Genomic DNA, 7,275 nt, shown 5'->3' with positions numbered 1-7,275 from the left:
CTTGAATCACTTGAATTTCTTGTTTCACTTTCAGAAACATTTGATAAAAAAATTAAAGTTGATCTACAATTAACTCAGCTTACACCAAGAGATTTTATCTCCTCTGTTATTCATACTTTTCCTTCTATTATCATACTGAAGAAGAATTTAAGGTTTATTCTAATCCCCTTGCATCTGGAGATCAGCAAATAAGCATTCCTAAGGTTAAAAAGTTAATTATCCATCCTCAATCTCCAAATAATCCCATAACCCCAAAAATATCAGTCTCCAAAAGGGTATTTGTATCCTAAACAACCAAATTCAATACCAAATATGGCTAGTGTGTGGGGAATTGTGCCTACTAGATATGTAGCATTGGCATTACCACCACCAGATCAACTCCATGATTTCCCTGAAGGATATTTAAAGAACTTGCCTAGATATAATGGAGAAGCATTATTAAACGCAAAAGATCACTCATCAATGTTCTTAGACTTTGTTGATAATCTAAACATAGAACATGAAGATGTATACATGAGGTTGTTTGTTCAATCATTGGAAGGAGATGTTAGGGTTTGGTTTAAGAATTTGCAAGCAAATTATGTTCATACATGGGCATAATTAACTAACATTTTTAGAAATTAGTGGGGAATCAAGAAGGATATTGTGTATTATTTGAATGAGTTTGATGATCTCAAAAGAAATCCCAATGAATCTGTGTCTAATTTTATCTAAAGGTTCAATAAAATTTATAATAAGATGCCTGTGGACGTTAAATCCCTAGTTGTCGCCACCAAAGTCATATTTTTTATGGCTTTTGATTATGATTTTGCATTGATTTTAAGGGAAAGGAAATCTGCAACTATTGCAGATATGCAAACTGATGCAATAGAAGTTGAGGCTAATAGAGAAACATTAGGGAAGTTCATGGAAAAAGCAGAGAAGTCAGAGAGAAAATTGAAGGAAAAACTAGAAGTTGGTTCATCATCAAAGACTAAGAGGATCATAAAACTGTTGAGATCACTACAATGTTGAGAAACTTGTCCAATTGAATCCCTGGAATGGAAGTTCAGCCTAAACAAGCATAGAAAAATGTGAACAAACCTCCAGGACCTTACAGAAGGCCTTTCCAACCCCATATTCTATAGAGAGGAAGACATCATACACATTAATAATTTCAACCTCCATTAATGATTGATGATGAAGATATTGAGGAAGTAACACAAGTTGCAGATGATATAATTGTTTTTCCATTCAACATTTTGAAAGTGTTATTGTTCCTGTAAACCAAAATCAATCTTTAGTACAAAATGTGGAATCTTATGAAATTTCTAAATATCAAGATTTTTTATAATTTATAATTGTTGAACTAAATAAAAGATATGATATAAGGCCAAGACAAAATCGAGGTAGACCAAGATAGTTACTTTTGATGTGCCACAAGATAAAATTGCATAAACTACATTCTTACAGTAGCAGAATCAATTACAAGATCAATCACAGTGTGATACTTTAGCCTAGATCCTTGTAAAAAGTGTGGTATTGGATATATTAGGCACAGAAATCCCTCCCAAGTTTGGTATGCTACTATTTAGATCTTGGTGTGCTAAGCTTGGAGGAAGCTTTCAAATCGACATGTCATATGCCACCATTCCAATTTATGGGGGAGAACATTTGAGATTGTACAGATAGGTTAGATTTATAAATATAATATGTGATGCTAGAAAAGTTGTGAACCACCCTATTTATTCCAATGATCAAGACTTAGGATGCTTCATTTTAGCTATAAATGAAGAATATAATGTAGAGAATAAAATTGAAGACATTGTAAATATTCATGAGTCTTTAGAGAATGATATTTGGAAAATGTATTTTGATGGAGCTTCTTCCATAGATGAATATGGAGCTAGAATTGTTTTGATTTCACTAGAAAAGAAAATTATCAATCAATCCTTCAAATTAGAATTTGAAGTCACCAATAATGTAGGAGAATATGAAGCATTGATCCTTAAATTGGAATTAGCTAAGAAAATGAAAGTTTAAAGATTATCAGCGTTTGGTGACTCAGAGTTAGTGGTGAGATAAGTTAGAAACTCTTGTTAGACCAAACATCCCAAATTGAAAGCTTATAGGAATGAGGTATGGGATTGCAAAGAAAACTATTTTCAAGCTTTCAACATTTTAGCTATTGTCATGCAGAAAGAGTCAATTTTGTGGACAAAACTGACCTCCCTAGAAACTAAGGCGTTTTCTAGTGAAAAACAAAACAATCAAGCACTATCTTTCCCTAAATATGCATTTAAAATAAAAGCAACCAGGTGTTTAAGGCTTACCTTTAGTCCAACGTTGTTTGTAGCATCCAATCCTCTCCGATCCAGATGAGCTCCTTCTCCTTGAAGCCTGCATTCACTAACAATCAAACGATTACATAGCACCTGAATAACTCATATAATAAAACATATTCATCATAAAGACCAAGGAGTTTATGAAACAAATTATATATAACAACTTGTTGAGAAAAATGAACTTAATTGTATTAATTGGAAACAAAAGAAACCTTACAACCAGTGCCTTGGTGTTGTGCAGGTCCCTCCCAGGGTCTAGCAAGAGTTCTCCTCTACTTTGATCAGCTCACCCACTTCCAAATGAAGCTAAGAAAGGATTGGAATCTCTCCTCTCAAGCTCTATAAGGAAGTCCTAATTTCAGCAGCATCTACCCTTAGGAATGTTCAACTTTCAACCTCCCTTGCCTCTGGCCCAATGCCTGTATTTATAATGCTTTGGAGGAAGTTAAACAAGTCCACCATCAATGGGATAAGCCCCTCTTTCAAAGGGATAGATCCCCTCTTCATGGGATAAGTTCCTCTTTCATTGGGATGCATGAACCATCTGGAGGCGCTCAATCCACGTCAAACCATCTTCTAGAATGCTCAAGAATCGACCACAAGTAAGTTTTTTGAAGTAAAACTTGCGCCTTTTGACTTTTACAGGGGTACACACCCACCCCTTTACAGACAGAGCACACAAGTACGCAGGTATTATGTACTTGAGGTGCATGTCCGCAGGTAAGAGTAAGAGAAAGTGCGGAACCAGAGTTATATTGATTTTTTAAAGGCTTTCTCTCTTTTTTGGAGTTTGACATGAGGAGCAGAGGTATAAGACTTGCCAAGGAGGACAGTATGGTTATTGATGGAGCCATACTGACTCCAAATAGTCATGGTGACAAATTTTAGTGTAATAGATTGCCCCCTAAAGTGCGAGGTTTGTAGTAGATCAGGGTTTTATATCATCTAGGAAGGGTGAAGCACTTTATCATTTCGAGGATTATCTTCTGGAGAGCCCAGTCGGAACCTGCAAATATTCAACACAAAATACATATATGAGATCATATCATCGCTGAGGTAGTGTTATAGACATTTTTGTGCCTCGCGACATGGAGCATGAAATGTCAATAATTACAGGGATCCTCAGTCCCTAAACATGTTGTTCTTACCCCTAAAAGAACAAGGTCATCAAACAACAGCACTTCCAATCAGTTCTCCACCTGAAAACACTTCAAAACAGGCTAATTTTGGATCATGTCAGCTGCTCCACTGAGCATCTGCGCTGGAATGCAACTGCTCCTCCTTGTACCTGCGCTGGAAGTCAAATCTAATGAAGGCTACCTGCGCTGGGCGAGATTGGCCAAGTGGCACAGTCATTCTGCAAGGTGTCAACTGCCCAGGAAGCTTCCAAACTGACACTTGGTTCATGAGATTCGCCCTGTGATGGGTAAGAGGTACTTGATCACCATGTGTAAACAAGGATCTCCAAGTGGACTCAAGAACTGAAGATTAACTGAAGAGGGAGAGGACACTAGTCAGCTCTATGCCAGCCTCAAGCTGACTCATCCTCTCTTCTTCTCTCCTATATATAGAACTCTTCTATGAGGTCTAAGGAGGCTGGAATTTTGTGTAAAGCAAGGAGGTGTTGTTGGTTTACAGTTAGAGCTATTGGGTGATTGTTTTACTAGAGGTGAAGAGGAGAGTTCTTGCTGCTGGGGAGGTGTTGCTGGATTGGAGCCATCAATGGTTGTAACCTTCTCAGAACCCTGTTACTTCTATCAATAAAGTTTTGCATGTTCTCCTATATACTTGTATTGCATTGATGTATTGTATTTACATGTATATTTGATTCACTCTAATCCATGCATCAGTTATGAGTACATGTATCTTGTAGTTTCCTCTCTTGTTTTGTGCAGGATCTGTGTGTAGCTGGACCGGCAAAGAGAGCAAGGAGCTGGGAACAAGAGACAAAGAGAGAGGATAAGGATCGACTAAGCGAAAGACACCAGGTTGGTTAATCTTTTCTTCCTTCTCTCTGTACTTTCATAAAGGAAAATATCAAAGCTTTACTTTCAGTTGTTGCTAAAGACTGTCACCTTTAGAGTAGGGATAGGGTCATCCGCATCGGATACTTTTCCCCACAAAAAACTGGCGACTCTGCTGGGGAGCCTAGTATCTTGTTGGTGTTTGTAGTATTTTGCTATTCATTTCTTGAAGAAAAGAGTACCGAATCGAAAAGCTTTTGACTATATCAAAAGCGAAGTAGAGGGACTGCTACTCTTGCTCATTTGCTGAGCAAATTCAAGATTTGAAGAGCTTATCTACAAAAGACTCTTTACTCTTTGTGATAGCTTTTCATCCTCTTGATCATCCCTTAGCCTGTACTTGACCTATAGCTTTTTATTTCAGCAAAAACAGTGCATTTTTGAGCTTTTTATGACCCGGAATACCCTGTAAACGCAACTCTCATGTCTCAGTGCAGGCTGTCCACAAGCAGTCTGCATTCCAGCGCAGGTACTCCCTTCGGGAATTGCGCTGAGAATCAAACTGACAGACCAGAGCCTGCGCTGGTCCAGTCAGCCAGTGTCTTGCTAAGGTTTCCCTTTGTGTCTGAGCCCTGTTTTCACTGATTTTTTGCTGATTGCTTGCTGGTCATTGTACTTGCTGTAAACCATTCTCCTTGACATTATTCCGCCTCAGTTGTGTGATGAAACTGTGAATGTTCTTTCAGTATTTCTTGTTTCAGTTACAGTTTCCCATTGTGAAAAGCGAACCAGTATAGCTGTGGCCTCTTAGATCCTGAACTGTAAAAGTGTCTTTGTGATCTTATGAGCTAGTTTTATTACTGTTCATGGCTGTTTGAGTTTGTTTGTTTTTCACTTTATGGTTTGAATTCATATATTTTTAGTGTTGAAACAAGTACCTGTAAAGCGTCTTTTCATTTTAGACAAAACTTGTTTGTTTACGCTTCAAATTGAATTCGAAAATTATACAACAATTTCCTTTTGTCTACATCAACATTAAGGGAAAAGAAAAGAAATACATGCATCTTGCATTTGCATTTTTGATAAGTTTGTGTGTCTGATCTAGGAGAAAGTGCATTAGTTTGTGCTTTGTGCTCTGTGTGGAAAGATATTGTTTTTCTCTCCCCTCAGTAGTTAGGATTTTCAAAGCTAAAAAGATTGTGAAAGCTTGCTTATCATTTTAGCTGCATTTAGGAATTTGTACCAATACATCTCGTGGTGATCCTGAAAGACAAACTGATAAACAAGATCAACTTAAAATATATTGAATGAATCTAAAAACGCATTGTAACATAACGCTCACAATAGAGGTCTAGGTAGAGACGTGTTCCGGCGTCGTTAAACGTAGTGACTGTCGATCTCTACGAAGGTGGGTGATTCCTCCTGAGGGACGATAGCACTAATACGGACTTGAGCTCCCGCGTACCGTCGCGTATATTGGGAGACCCCTATAGGCAATTATCCTTTATCCTTAGGAAGTCGTGTCGACCGCCCTACTGATCGCGATGCAGTGAACACAGCATTCACGAAGATCGACCACCCGTACCGTAAAACGTATTCTGTGGTTTCGCGAAAGGTTTGGCACACCCTCTGCCTAGATCTCCAGAGCAGTTTCTTTTGGCCCTTTTCAAACTCTATAACTGAAAAGGTCCAACCGAGCATTTGTCACTTCGGGCTCGTTAATACATCGAAGGCGACTAGAGTCATCTTTAGCTTTTTCTCGACTCTTAAAACATGAAAAAGCAAAGTTGTGTCTAAAAGCGTCTAATAAAATTCATTCAATACGGAAACATAATTCCCCTTTTTGTATTTTAGTTGATCAAGTAATCCGCAACCGTGGAGGAAAGTCAATTAAAACTCCGTCGTTCGGGGAGACTTGCGAGTCAACCGTCTTTGTCTCCGGAATCGAGAGTAGTACGGACGAAGCGATCTCGCTGGACCAGGTCAAAATCTCCTTTTAAAGTTAGAACGGAAGTTCCAACAACATCTGAGATTCTGGTCACTCCCGATATTTCTGGAATCCCTGCCTCTATTGAAGAAGTTCAACAGCAACAGAAGGACAGTTGTACTGATCCTAGTCTGAAGACAAGTACTTGCATAACTGAACCAGTTCCATCTGAAACCGGTCCACAGAGTCTTGTTGTTCAAACAACTGTCGCTGTCGAAGCAACCCCTTCTTCGGCACCAGAAATCTTTTACGGACCTGACGGTCTTCCTCTTCCTCCTGGTCTGATCGCAATAGAGGAAATCGTAGAGGTACAGCAAGCAAATACTCCAATTCATTTTGGAGTAGGTACCACTCTTTTTCCTTCTGCATCAGAAGTTTGTCTATCGCCATCGGAAGTTCCTGAAGAATCGTTAGGAAGTTTATTGGATAGACTTAAAATGTCTGAGCAACCGTCGACATCTAGGACTGTGCCAAATGACACAGCGATGGCAGAAGTTCCTGCTGTCACTCCAACGATGTTTGCCGGCATACCAGCTGTCCCGACTAGTTCTCATCAGCTAGAAGGAGTCCACCCAGGGACTATTATGACAACTTGGTCTGTTCCGGTTTGTTCTTCCGGTATAATACCCGGTAATTCTTATGTTGAAACTAGACAAATTGATCCCTTTGGGAATCAGTTTGGGCCATCCAGTCCTCAAAGGCCATCTATACCCTTGAGCTCCGGATTGTTACCGTATGGGGGGCAATATGCCCTTTCACTTCCCCTTTCGGGGGGATACCCATACGGCAGTTTTCAACAACATTCAGGTTTAACTGAAGTAACGACGAGTGGTTGGGTACCTATGTTACCCCAACAACCAAGAGTTGTATATTCCATGCAACAATGTGTACCTATGTCTAGTATCCCGACGACGCCAGCCATTGTAACCGTGTCGCAAGTTCAATCGATGCCTGTTGTATGTCAACCCCAAGTTGTAATGCAACAGCCTATTGACCCTGC

Source organism: Pinus tabuliformis, chromosome 5_1, assembly GCF_031772625.1.
Source record: "Pinus tabuliformis cultivar Carrire ecotype Pingquan chromosome 5_1, CPIR1, whole genome shotgun sequence".
In the NCBI taxonomy this organism is placed as follows: domain Eukaryota; kingdom Viridiplantae; phylum Streptophyta; class Pinopsida; order Pinales; family Pinaceae; genus Pinus; species Pinus tabuliformis.
This window is presented reverse-complemented; position numbering follows the sequence as displayed.